At 41.8% G+C, this 14,446-nt stretch overlaps 1 protein-coding gene across 1 annotated transcript in view; it reads left to right on the top strand.

The window, feature by feature from the left end:
• The window catches only part of NHSL1 (NHS like 1), a 151,169-nt gene that overhangs the window by 598 nt on the left and 136,125 nt on the right, over positions 1 to 14,446 (top strand). The window lies entirely within an intron of this gene.

The following is a 14,446-nucleotide window of genomic DNA, read 5'->3' as shown; positions in this document are numbered from 1 at the left end:
TAACCTAGATTGACAGGTACCTTGAAATGTCAGTGCTGCGCTTATTAGAAATTACCTATGTAGGGCAGCCCCGGTGGCGCAGCAGTTTGGCGCCGCCTGCAGCCTGGGGTGTGATCCTGGAGACCTAGGATCGAGCCCCACATCGGGCTCCCTGCATGGAGCCTGCTTCTCCCTCTGTCTGTGTCTCTGCCTCTCTTTCTCTGTGTCTATGAATAAATAAATAAAATCTTAAAAAAAAAAGAAATTACTTATGTATTCTTTAAAAGTGATAACCTGGTTTATCTGGTATTACATTTGGGGAGCAAGTCGTGCCATTTTCTTGAGGGTTATGATTAATTCTCTTTAGTTTTATTTATGGCTATGAGAATACCTTAATTGTCATAGAATAATGTTGCAAGAAAAACTCCAAAATATTTCATATGGCAACTTTCAAAGTTAGATATTTCAAAATTTCTGTTCAGCTTAAGCCACAATGTACTATTTACTACACTTCCAAGAAGTGTTTCCTTCTTGAAAAACTTTTATCAGTAGCCCTTTACCTATTCTTTTCTTCTGACTGTATCCTGCAAATTCTCATGTTCAAACAGTTAGTCTGACAGTAATGGTTTCCGGCTACTACAGCGCCATGTGCCTGACTCATACCACCCACTAGGTGGTGATATTGCTATTCTTGTTTTTTGTTTCCCCTAGGTGGTGGTGTTGCTATTGTTTTTTGGTCTTTCTATGGGGTTCAGAGAGGCTTGCTCAAGACCAATTTGTCAATAAATGTGTTGAAATCAAGATTGGAATGCAGCTTTGCCTGAATCAGATATTTGTGCTTTTTGCTTGTCTGTTGTACCAGCATGATTTGGGGAGGGAAGAGGAGGAGAAGGAAAGGGATTAAGCCTTCTTTCTGACATTGTCTATTAAGTAAATTTTTACTGCACATTCACAGACTTAACATTGTGGTCAAGGAATTGCTCCGTGTTGGTGGATAGGAGAAAGGGTAACGGGGTACCGAGGCACACTAAGGAATCCTTTGTGGCCAGCTTTGTGGTGCCATGCGAGTTTTCAGGATGGAGCAAATAAACAGTAGACACTTGGAAGGTAAGAAGTGATACTACAGAGGAAGGGGCACTGAGACGAGTCTAGAAGGGCAAGTTGGACCCTATTGTGGGACCTAAATCAAAGGCCTGGAAGCTTGGGTTTGATTAGCAATGGTGGCTCCTGAGCAGAGTTTGACAGGATCAAGGCTGTGGTTTGAAGTGGATGTGGCCATGTGTGTTGGCCAGCATGAAGCACAGAGACTGGACCAAGCGGAGGCTAAGCACTGCTGGAGCTTTTCTTAGGGGAAGAACGGAGATACACAGAGGGACATCTTGACTGTTCTAGTTTTGTGCAGACTCGGTTTTGTTCAGAGGGAGGTAATCTTTGCCTTGGGTACAAAGGTGGAAGTCAGGCTTAGAAGAAAACCTAGTGGTTTGGGACAACCAAGGGGACGTAAAAGATGAGAGTGGAACTGCTGTAGGAAAACAGGGCCTGCTGGGGGTGGTGGAGGTGGGCTGTCAAACCCGTGGTGAGGCGATTCTCTCCATTTATGAACTGGTTGGAGACAGACAGGATTAGAGGAGGTGCCAGGTTGCACCAGTGAGGAAAAGGGAGTGCAGGGGGAGTGGAGTCCTGACTTCAAGCTCCAGGCAGAACTTATGACGAGCAGCAGAATGACTAGGGTGACGTATTTTGTCATTTGAAGTAGTGAGAATCAGATGGAAAGGAACACATCATCTAGAAAAAAAGATTGAAAATGCAAAGTAGGCAGCAAAATCATGTGGTAGACAGCAATCAGAAGGCAGAGATGAAGCAGGAGGGGGGAGATGGCATACCTGAGGTATTGAGGTCACCCAGAGGGACAGGGAAGGAGTGAGCAGAGTAGTCCCCTGCTGAGTGGAGGGCCTGCCTGACAGCCACATGGCCCCTGTCTAACCTGTGCCGAGCAGTGGGAGGTTACGTGGTCCTGCCCCCCATTTGTTGCTTCTCTGACCAACTTGGGAAGTGATTACTCACCCGTGGACAGGTTATGACACTAACCACACATGTTGTCACCTGACATTTAACCAAGTTGTGGAATGCCTGTCCACAGGTGGGGAACGGCAGTAAAGCATCCGACAGGCCCTCCAGGTGATCCCCTGGCCCTTTCTCCAGAGATTTTGTGTATCTGGAGTGGTTCCCCGGGGTCTGTATTGTAATAAGCACCCCCAGGCCATGCTGATCATCAGGCAGGTTTGAAAAACACTGATTTGGGCTCCTGGGTATGCTCCAGGCTGGACACTGGCCTCTCATACTTTTAAAGTTCCTCACCAGTGGTGGCATTGTAAGGACTGAATTTTATCCTGTAGCTAATTGAGGTGAACGGATACTTGACTGTTTTTATTCAGTAAGATACCTTCGGGTTCCTTTGCTGGCTCCCAACCTAGTCATTGCCTGTTTGAAGACAAATCCTGCTTCCCTGGAAATCCACCCAACCCTCTACAGCCAGGGGCTTTATTGAAGATGGGCTGTTCTGTTCTGCCACCTGCTGGTCAACTGCTGGCAAACCACGCAGAGTTTGGAGAATGGCCCCCGGATGTAAGGCAGCATTGCCAACGTGATTTTCAATGGACCGGAGATGAGGCAAAAAGTCTTCTAATAGAGCCATCTGTTCTAATTTAAACCTTACACTTAATGTTGCAAATCTGACACAATTAATTTCCTCTTCTCCAGAGCTTTTTCCAGCCCAGGTGTTAAAATGTTAACAACAACATGTTTTGAGATTAGTTTGCTGTGTTAATCTCAGAAAGAATGTTTTTTTATATGCTGCATGTCTCTTTGATGGGCAGATGATTCTGGTGATTCAAGGCAGTGGTGAAGAGAGAGAGGATTCATACTCCGGTGTGTTGGAGAAGCTTGTTCTCCAAAAATTGCTTCACGTCCTAGGATCAGTTGGTTTTCAGTGTATCGCTGCAGTGTACCACCATCATCCTCATTTAAACTGTGCCTGGCTCTGGGTCCAGCTTTGCCAGGGACCTGCACCTGACGTTTTCTAAATTTTATGGAGAACCTATTGGGCTTAGGGCCACACAGTGTAAACCACTCAGATGTAATTCCTGTGGCCATGGAGTTAGCATCGCAGCATGGTGGACAACCTCTCGTTCTTTGTTGCCTTATCTGCAAAATGGAAAAGTGACAGGATAATCTCAAAGATCTCTTTTGGTCTCAAGCTTCTGTACTTTAAATAGCACGAAGTGTAGTACTTAGTTTTCCTAGTGACTATGGAAGGCCGTGTCTGCTCTTGGTCCTTTGGTTGGGTGCCAGGCTTTCATATTCTGGGTGCCATTGACATCAACATGTGGTCAGGATATTTCCGAAGAGGCTAATTTCATGCTTTGTGTTCAATGACCTTTGAAACACTTTTTAAAATTCAGATTGGGAAAATGGCAGTCTTCTTCATTCTTTTAAATATTATTGATCGAAACAGAACTAGCTTTGATTTTAGTTCTATCTAGAAACAAGATATAGACTTTCTTAAAAATTAATTGGAGGTGGGGGCATACCTTACGTAAAGCATGAAGCTTTTTAAAAACATATGTACCAAACAGAACACCCAAAAGCCTATCTACACATGACCTATTAAATAAGAATCTCAAAGCAAATGCTTCTGGGGTGCCTGGGGTGGCTCAGTTGGTTAAGTGTCTGCCTTTGGCTTGGACCATGATCTCAGGGTGATCGAGTCCTGAGTTAGGCTCCCTGCTCAATGGGGAGTCAGCCTCTCCCTCTCCCTCTTGTCCTTCCTCCCTGCTCATGTTCTCTCTCTCTCTCCCTTAGATAAGTAAAATCTTAAAAAGAGAGAGAGAGAGAGAGAGATGCTTTTGATGTGCAGCCATGGTTGAGAAAAAAGACACTACTACAGTTTCAGTTGGGGCTGACTTATTTTGTGTTTCTTTGAGCAGTACTGGGGCATGAAATATCTGGGGGCTTATAGTGCACTGTGCCAGGCCCTGGACCCTGGGCCCCCATAAATACTTAGGGATTATCCCATCTGTCCACACCCCTCTTTCCCACCTTATTAGGCTGCTGGCAAAACATTTTATTCGACTACCAATTTCTTTAGTTATATTTTAGTATGAGGCTGTCCCCTAGTTAGATAAATTAGATTTTGATCTTTCCTCAGACTTCATTTGTAATCTCATTCTATAGAGGGCATACTTACGCATTCATTCTTAAATGAATTAGGTGATTCTTAAGTGATGTCACTTTCCTAAGTGATGTCATTTGACCTGATCTCAAATACAGGCTATAGTCTGCTATAATTTCCTATGTGAGAGTAAGTAGTATTGAACTATGTGATAGATTAAAAGTTATTTGAGACCTTGGGGTTTTGTTTTTTCTTATTTGAAACGTAACTTACTTTTAGCTAAGCATTTTCCTGTCAACTATAACCAATAATGTGTATTTTATGGGACTGTACAGTTAACTGGTATTTTTCTTCTGTGTTCATGTTTTATCCCGAGAAAAATTATCAGCAAAGGTACCATTAAAAATGCCTAGAATACATTTTGAGAGAGAGAGTGTGGGTGAGTGGTGGTTTGACAAAATTTAGCATTTTCTATTTCTTTCTTTGTTTTTTAGTTATTGAAAAATCAGTGTCATATTATGAGGTTAGTAGCTATACTGTGCTATTTTCATAATTCCTTTTATGTTGTGAGATTTCACACTTTCTTTGAGCCATTCATTGCCTCCTATCATTTTAGGGAGTGCAATGTGCCTGATGATACAAGTGCAGGGACTTGAAAATTTTGTTGTTGGAGGTGAGATGAGGCCACTCAGCCCTTTCCTCTCTGAGGGGAGTCTGGCCCTCCATTCCAGCTCCCAGTGCCCTTACTACAGGTGCCAGGCACAGTTTAAATCACCTGCTTTCGGCCTTACCTGTCACCTTGCTTGTCCACCAGCCATGTCTGCTTCAAGATCTGTAGGGTCAATGGCTACCTCTTTGTTGCTGCTGCTGCTGCAAATAACTTACTGATTCCTCAGTGCTCATGAGGTCAGCATTTTCTCACTTAGTTTTCAGAACAGCCTGAAGAGAGTCCATCTCTAGCATGCAGGGATTTGAGCATAGGAAGGAGAGCTGAGGGCATTCCCCGGGGGTGCCTTTTGAGGCAGCATTGCCCTGGCTCTGCCATGTCTGACGGGGTTGATGGAGGTGCTGGGTGGGGGGTTGGGGAGGGCGGTTGAGAGGAGACTCCCTGTAAGGCTTTCATTTGTGCTTCCTGATCTCTGTCAACCTGCCCTAGGCTGGTCAGTGGAAAGGCTCTAGTGTTTATTTTGTAGAAGGACTTCATCCTTCTTTGAAGTTCTCTTTGATGGTCTCTCTCCAAGTAGTGTATTCTCAAAACAAAGGTTCTCTTGACTTAACGATCCATATTTGACCCAGGGGAACAAGTGTTTCCGACCAAAAATTTCTGAATGTCTTAAGTGTTCTTTAGGTCTTTTGTTTTCTAAATTTCTCCTTATCAAGATGAGTTTATTACCTGAAGACTCTGACAAATGTGATTGGACGGGAACAGCTGTCATTATCAAATTGGAGCCTTTTACTTGGAGACTTTGATGATGTCGGAGAGTTGGCAGTGTCTGTGACTGTAAAACTTGTCAAGCTAAAGAGAATAACATACAGAGATAAAGCCGTCTTTATATCCTGCCTGTTGTGTTTTCATGAGTTCCAGAAAGGTTAAATTTGTTAGGCTTTTTAAGAAAACATTCTTAGGCAATGAGTGAAATTTTAATAGGCACTGTATATGCGAGAAACACAGAAAGGCCATGCCCTTGAGCAAATTTGCACATCAAGTACAGAAACTTAGAGATCAATTTTTAGATATATCCTGCTGTGAAATGTTCCTTTAATTACCTGAACAAGGTTGTAGGAAAAGGATCAGGTAAATTGGTTTGTAAGAGATACCACCACAGTTCCTTTAGTAGCAGAGCGAGTGAAAAAGTTTTTAATAGTAACTATTTTATAAAAATAATTGTGAAAATGATTTAGGCAGTATAATATCATTTATGAAACCTAGACAAAGCAGTATTATGTCATATTGATGACGACACTGGTATTCAGAAAAAGTGTGAAAAATATGTTCGGGAATGGTACAAACCAAATTTAGAATAATGGCTATACCAGGAGACTAGGGACAGGACGGAAATTTATCTGACATTTTATTTTTTAAAAGCTGAAGCAGAAATAGATAAAAATGCTATCTATTAAATCTGGGCTGACTTCTTTCCTTTTCTCTATGTTTAAAATAACTGAATGAAAATAAAACATTAGATGATTAAAAATTTTACAATGTAGGAGCTCCTGGCTGGCTCAGTCAGTGGAACCTGTGACTCGATCTAGGAGATGTGAATTTGAACCCCATGTTGGGTGTAGAGATTGCTTTAAAAAATAGAATCTTGAAAAGAAAATTACAGTATATGTTTAGCATACATATTCTGGAAAAATAGAAAATCCATAATAAAAAATTAAAACAGCCATTATACTGTATTCTGCTTGTAATATCCACTGATAGATAATATTTTCAGTCTATCATCCTAGTTTATGTTGTATGCATTTGCTATATTTTTTTGTTTTTGTTTTTTTTTTATGATAGTCACACACAGAGAGAGAGAGAGAGAGAGAGAGGCAAAGACATAGGCAGAGGGAGAAGCAGGCTCCATGCACCGGGAGCCCGATGTGGGATTCGATCCCGGGTCTCCAGGATCACGCCCTGGGCCAAAGGCAGGCGCTAAACCGCTGCGCCACCCAGGGATCCCCATTTGCTATTATATCTATGATATTTGTACATCTCCAGTGAAATTATGAGTAGAGATTTGAACTCTGCATATTCATTTGATATTTTAGTGTAATTTAGGTGTTGAATTTAGGGGTTGAAACTAGTGATTTTCAAATTATAATATGCAGGAACCTCATCTTGGAAGCCTGTTTTTAACTGTGGATTCTCAGGTTCTCTCCAGAGATGTGTACCAAATAGACTCCAGGAATGTACATTTTTAACAAGCCCTCCTGGTCTGCTCACCCCTACTCCCCAATCCACAGTGATTCTGATACAGGTATCCTAAGGAACACAGTTTGGGAAACATTTGTGTTAACTGTCTGTGCTTGGGAAGTCCACACAACTCTGAACATCATTTGTACTTCTTTTTCTTTTTTAAATTTATTTTTAAAAAATATTTTATTTATTCACGTGAGACACACAGAGAAAGGCAGAAACATAGACAGAGGGAGAAGCAGGCTCCTCACAGGGAGCCTAACGCTGGACTTGATCCCTGGACTTGGGATCACGCCCTGAGCTGAAGGCAGACACTCAACTGCTGAGCCACCCAGGTGTTCCTCTACTTGTTTTTTTTTTTTTTTTTTTTTAATAATAAATTTATTTTTTATTGGTGTTCAATTTGCCAACATACAGAATAACACCCAGTGCTCAAGTGCCCCCCTCAGTACCCGTCACCCATTCACCCCACCCCCCGTCCTCCTCCCCTTCCACCACCCCTAGTTCGTTTCCTAGAGTTAGGAGTCTTTATGTTCTGTCTCCCTTTCTGATATTTCCTACCCATTTCTTCTCCCTTCCCTTCTATTCCCTTTCACTATTATTTATATTCCCCAAATGAATGAGAACATATAATGTTTGTCCTTTTCCAATTGACTTACTTCACTCAGCATAATACCCTCCAGTTCCATCCACATTGAAGCAAATGGTGGGTATTTGTCATTTCTAATGGCTGAGTAATATTCCATTGTATACATAAACCACATCTTCTTTATCCATTCATCTTTCGATGGACACCGAGGCTCCTTCCACAGTTTGGCTATTGTGAACATTGCTGCTAGAAACATCGGGGTGCAGGTGTCCCGGCATTTCATTGCATCTGTATCTTTGGGGTAAATCCCCAACAGTGCAATTTCTGGGTCGTAGGGTCTATTTTTTTAACTCTTTGAGGAACCTCCATACAGTTTTCCAGAGTGGCTGCACCATTTCACATTCCCACCAACAGTGCAAGAGGGTTCCCCTTTCTCCACATCCTCTCCAACATTTGTGGTTTCCTGCCTTGTTAATTTTCCCCATTCTCACTGGTGTAAGGTGGTATCATTGTGGTTTTGATTTGTATTTCCCTGATGGCAAGTGATGCAGAGCATTTTCTCATGTGCGTGTTGGCCATGTCTATGTCTTCCTCTGTGAGATTTCTGTTCATGTCTTTTGCCCATTTCATGATTGGATTGTTTGTTTCTTTGCTGTTGAGTTTAAGAAGTTCTTTATAGATCTTGGAAACTAGCCCTTTATCTGATACCTCATTTGCAAATATCTTCTCCCATTCTGTAGGTTGTCTTTGAGCTTTGTTGACTGTATCCTTTGCTGTGCAAAAGCTTCTTATCTTGATGAAGTCCCAATAGTTCATTTTTTGCTTTTGTTTCTTTTGCCTTCGTGGATGTATCTTGCAAGAAGTTACTGTGGCCGAGTTCAAAAAGGGTGTTGCCTGTGTTCTCCTCTAGGATCTTGATGGAATCTTGTCTCACATTTAGATCTTTCATCCATTTTGAGTTTATCTTTGTATATGGTGAAAGAGAGTGGTCTAGTTTCATTCTTCTGCATGTGGATGTCCTAACCAAAGAGGTAAAGGATCTATACCCTAAAAACTATAGAACACTTCTGAAAGAAATTGAGGAAGACACAAAGAGATGGAAAAATATTCCATGCTCATGGATTGGCAGAATTAATATTGTGAAAATGTCGATGTTACCCAGGGCAATTTACACGTTTAATGCAATCCCTATCAAAATACCATGGACTTTCTTCAGAGAGTTAGAACAAATTATTTTAAGATTTGTGTGGAATCAGAAAAGACCCCGAATAGCCAGGGGAATTTTAAAAAAGAAAACCATAGCTGGGGGCATCACAATGCCAGATTTCAGGTTGTACTACAAAGCTGTGGTCATCAAGACAGTGTGGTACTGGCACAAAAACAGACACATAGATCAATGGAACAGAATAGAAAATCCAGAAGTGGACCCTCAACTTTATGGTCAACTAATATTCGATAAAGGAGGAAAGACTATCCACTGGAAGACAGTCTCTTCAATAAATGGTGCTGGGAAAATTCTACTTCTTTTTCTAATCCAGGGTCAGCAAACCATATTCTGTGAACCAAGTACAGGCCACCACCTATTTTTGTAAATAAAGTTTTATTGAAACCCAGCCACCCTGATATGTTTACTATTGTTGGGCTTTTTTTTTTTTTCCCCACAATGGTAGGTTGAATAGTTGCAACAGAGACTATAGAACTGGCAAAGGCTAAAATGTTTACTGTCTGGCTCTTTACGAAAAAGTTTGTTAGCCCCTGTGTGTAATCTAGCATTTTGTGTGGGAGAATATCAAAGAAAGTCCAGTAAAGAAACTGAAGTACTTTTAACAGGAGAAAGTTGAAAATGGTGATGAAGGACATATAATTGACCAGTTTAATTTAACAAGCATCGGTTTAATCCTTACCATATTCCAGGTACTGTGCACATTATGACAAAAGGCCGGTTCATAACAAGATTTATAGTTATTAGTCACTCAGGTGTGATAGGTAAGTGCAGCATCTCTCTTTATGGGGTGCTTTGGAAACACTTGGCAGGGCACCTAAAAATCTAATTCTTGCAATGATGTCCTAGGAGTTTTTAACTCTCAGTAACTTGCCCAGCTGGTGCCCCCTGGTAAATGAGATTCAGAAACATCTATTCTCCACCCTCCCCTCTGACTTGCTTGGGTGAACGGAGTGTATCGCTGTGCCCCAAGCCCCAAGCATGTTTGGTTTGCTTTCGCCAATGGAATGGCCAGCTTTGATATAGATGAAGCTGGTGGTTGAGTTTCACTCTTTGGTGCCATTGCCATGAGAAAGATAACCTTGGACTGGCCTGCTATTCCTAGGATGGGGAGGAGAGGCACCTACAGGCTATCCCTAAGGTGACCAGTCATTCTTGTATGCTTGGGACTGCCCCAATTTTAAACCAAGTTCCATATCCTGGGAAATTCCTCAATCTTGAGCATACTGGGATATCTGCCTTGGAGCAGAGCCACCCCCAGCTGAGTCTAGCCTACACTAGCCGACCTCCAGACAACCCACAGACTAATGAGAGAAATCATAAATGATTGTTGTTTTAAGCCACTGAGTTTTGGAGTGGTTTGTTATGCAGCAGTAGTTTAGCAATGTAGTGCCCAATAAAATGTTTGCTTATTTGAGCTGAGATGGCTCCTGGTCGTAGTTGTGAAGAGTGTGGAAAAGTTAAGCAAGTGGAGAAGATGAGAAGTATTAATCCTGCAGTAAGTGCCAGGGGCTTGGAGTATGGTATGAGTTGGCATGTGGAGGACAGCTTTGAAGGTGGCACAGCTGAAAGTGGGGCAGCCCATTTCCCAGGGCATTGCAGGAGGCCAGGTGAGAGACCTGAAGGCTGTGGAAGGCTAAGATTTGGTTGTCAGGTAGATGCTTCTTCATTTTTTTTTAAAGATAGATTTATTTATTATTTGAGAGAGAGTGTATATCAACGGGGGGAAGAGCAAAGGGAGAAGGAGGGAAGCAGACTCTCCATTGAGCATGGAGCCCATCCCAGGACCCTGAGATCATGACCGGAGCTAAAACCAAGAGGCAGAGGCTTACCTGACTGAGCCACCCACATACTCCATCAAGCAGATGTTTCTTTAGATCTCAGCTCTGCTGCCTAATAACTTGGGGACCTTAGGCCAGGTTGCTTTATCACCTTTATCCTCAGTGTCTGCAGATATAAAATATGTGTAATAATACATATTTCCCAGGGTTTTTGTTAGAGGGGAAAAATGTTACAGGAAAGGGTGTGTTGTTTTCATTCTGACTCCACACTTCCAAGATGGCCACAAAACAGCTTGGCTGCCTGAGAGTTATCTCTGCTCTGTGGTTTCAGAACTTTTCAGTTTTATTTCTCTCACTTTTTTTTTTTTTTAAGGTTTAAATTTGTCATTCATTTTCAGTCAGTTATACCCCAGGAGAAAGGGAATTATTTGAGGAGAAAAGGAGTACTTTGAAGATTACTGATTGGATTCATCTACATATTCTCAATAATTTAAAAATTGCTCTTCAAATTAATGCCACTTTGGCAAAAAAATTAAAAATAAAAAAGCACTTTTCATCATATCCCAATCTGTTTCATACAAAACTAAAAATATTTTCCTGTATGGGAGCAAGGTTTATATGGGAAACCTTCCTCTTAGTTTCGCTGTGCACCTAAAACTGCTCCTTAAAAAAAGGTCTACTACAAAAAAAAAAAAAAGGAGGAAGAACTGAAAATAGTTTCCAAATTTAAAAAAGTATATATTTTTTTCCCAAACAGTCGAATCAGGCATTATTGGCTTAACAATGAATTTTTAAAAAGTAGAACCTTGAAACTTCCAGTTTTTTTATTTTTCCTTATTATGAAAGCAAGGCATGCTTATCTGACAAAGACTGAAAGATTCAGAAAGTTTGGGCGTTAAGGTCACACTGTGTTGCCAAGCCAGTGCAAACTACTCAGAAGTGTATTTATACTTCCAGACCCTTATTCTTTTTTTTTCTGTCAGGCATTTCTAAAAGTTGGCAGTTGTTGACAGGTTGGTCAGCTTCCATCAATTCTTATAAAATGAACAGAAATGCTTAGAGATGTCACTGATTACGGAATCTCCTTTGGTGTCCCCCTGAACCTGTTTCTTAAAACAGGCTATTATAAAAAAAGACATTGGCTTAAAACAATGCAAATGTATTCTCTTACAGTTCTGGAGGTCAAAAGTCTGATACTAAAAAACTGATGTCTAACAAAACAAAATAAACAAACAAAACAAAACAAAAAAACCCCTGATGTCTAGGGGGAATTGCCATAATCCTAATATATATATATATTTGCATTTCTGTCTCTTTCCTTGTTTGGCCACATGTTTGAATTTGGGTACACGGTACATATACCAAAGTATGATATTTATGTACTTTATGCCTAATTTTGTTTTCTTACATTGTTAGAGGTAAGATTCTTTTGGTTCAGTGGAATCACTGCGACTATTAGCAATGTCTAACACATGTTTACCATGGCATGGTAATGTAATAAAGGGTAGTCAAATTATTAAAATGCCCATTGAAAAACCAGATATATAAGGCCTTAGTGAATATGGCTTTACAAAACACCCTTTGGAAGGTGACTTAAAGGTTGATTGAAAATTTTTCTGTCTTAAATGGGTACCAGGAAGAAATATATAAAAAATTTTTCCACCACCACAGAGCAATTAAATTCACACAGCAGAACACAGGAGGTCCCAGCCTGTCTGTGTAGATTCTGAGATAGGACGTGGGCTGTGTTTCTGTATTTGGCTCATTGTTGACTGCCACAGGTTCTTTTTTTTTTTTTTTTTTTTGACTGCCACAGGTTCTGAGCCCAGATCATTGGATTCTGGAGTTTTGGATGGAAGCAGTGCAGATGTCCTAAGAGTAAGAAAAGCATAGAGCCTCACAGTTAATGACCCTCTTTCTTCTCAAAGTAAAGCAATCTAACTCTACGACTAACAGAATTTAAATACTATTCTTTAATTCAGATTACATATATTTTTGGTCAGCTTACAAATTTTACTTTCGCCTTTTGGAATTTAGTGATAAAGGAATGATTGCCATAAAGGTCTAACTGTTGGCTTGTCCTGAAACTTAAGATCAAAAGAAAAAGGTACGTGGAAATGGATAGATGGTTCTATATTGTTCATTCTTTTGACCAACATTTAGTACTACTGGCTGTGTATAGGTTTGTAAGAGATAACAGAGATTAAAAGATGAGATCCCTGCCCCTCAGGGCACGTACCTCTTTCTTTTATTTAGAATTTTATTTCAGTTTCAGAGTCAGTTCATCCTTGGTCTCCTATGAGAAGAGTCTCAAAGTCAGTGCTCATTTTAGGGGACCTTTTCCTCCGAACCCCTTGGGTGGGGACATTTTCTTGGTGAGGGCCGGGAAAGTGTTCCTTTCTTGGTAATCAACTGCTAAGCAAGCCTCCGCCACTCCATGGCATCCGAGCGCCGGTGATGGCTTCTGTGCCAGGCACAGCCTTCATCCCCTCGCCACGCGCCCCGCCCCAGGGGGCTGAGAGCAGTCGCGTGCTGCCGTATTGCTCCCAGATCCGGTGACCCCATGGGAGCCGCGTGGCGAAGGCTTCCAGTGTCAGATGGCTTCAGGAGTCCCCTTCGGATCTGCAGACGTTGAAAGGTGGGATTGAGGCTGGTGCTGATATATAATTACAAATGTTCACGTTTAAGCTTTCTATTTGAGGGGAGCGACGCATTCATTTCACGGACAGGAACAAACTCTGTCTTTTAAAGCTCGAGCGTAATAAAAAGGCAGTGCTTTTTCTCTCTTTCAAATACTGAAGCAGTGGTAGGTGAGGGAACCCTGTCTCTGAGTAGGGAATTGGCAGGGTTTTGTCTTCCAGGACTTCCTCCTTGAGTAAATCAGTTTCATTCCTTAGGGGTTGGGAGGTGGATGACAAGGTGGATTTAGTGTACTGTGGGAGTTGGCTCGCGGTGGCCCTGGGGGTCATATGCTGTTGGTTTTTTGTTTTGTTTTGTTTTCTCGTTATAAATGTCTGGCTCGGGATCCCTGGGTGGCGCAGCGGTTTGGCGCCTGCCTTTGGCCCAGGGCGTGATCCTGGAGACCTGGGATCGAATCCCACGTCGGGCTCCCGGTGCATGGAGCCTGCTTCTCCCTCTGCCTGTCTCTGCCTCTCTCTCTCTCTCTCTCTCTCTCTGTGTGTGTGTGACTATCATGAATAAATAAATAAAAAATCTTAAAAAAAAAAGTAAGTAAATAAATGTCTGGCTCAAATTGTTTACTTCGAGATGTTGAGATAAGCTTTCATTATTAGCGTGTGCAAATTGCCTCATAGAAAGTTTGCATTTAAATCTACTCCTAAATTATTTATAAGAGCTGACAGTTGGAAAACCTACTGTACCCTGTCCTAGACGCCAAAGGTCCCCGTAGGTTGTCTGAGTGATTCATGTGGTAATCTGATAGGGTGCACACTTCACTGCTCCTACCCGGTCAGGGCTGCTTTAGAACATGACACGGTTTAGAGCGACTCTTCTCACTGCTGTGTCACCTTTGTCTCTGTTGGTGGCTTTCCATGTTTGCACCCCACTGCCAGCCAAACCAGCCAACCTCACCAGCTCCACCACTGCACACTGTTCTCTACTCATTTCTAATTTCAAGGTTCTGCCTCTCTCGTTCCTCCTTCCAGGCTGGAAGGGTGGGGTCAGGGCAGGAAAGGTACACATGGCAACCGAAAAGTCACAGTGCTCATTGTGGCCTTTGAGGCCAAAAAACTGATGGCATTTGAAATTACTTCCTACTCTTGGCTGGTATTTTACACAG

Source organism: Canis aureus, chromosome 1 (assembly GCF_053574225.1).
Source record: "Canis aureus isolate CA01 chromosome 1, VMU_Caureus_v.1.0, whole genome shotgun sequence".
NCBI lineage: Eukaryota > Metazoa > Chordata > Mammalia > Carnivora > Canidae > Canis > Canis aureus.
The sequence above is the reverse complement of the archived record's forward strand: the minus strand, read 5'-3'. Positions and strand labels throughout refer to the sequence as shown.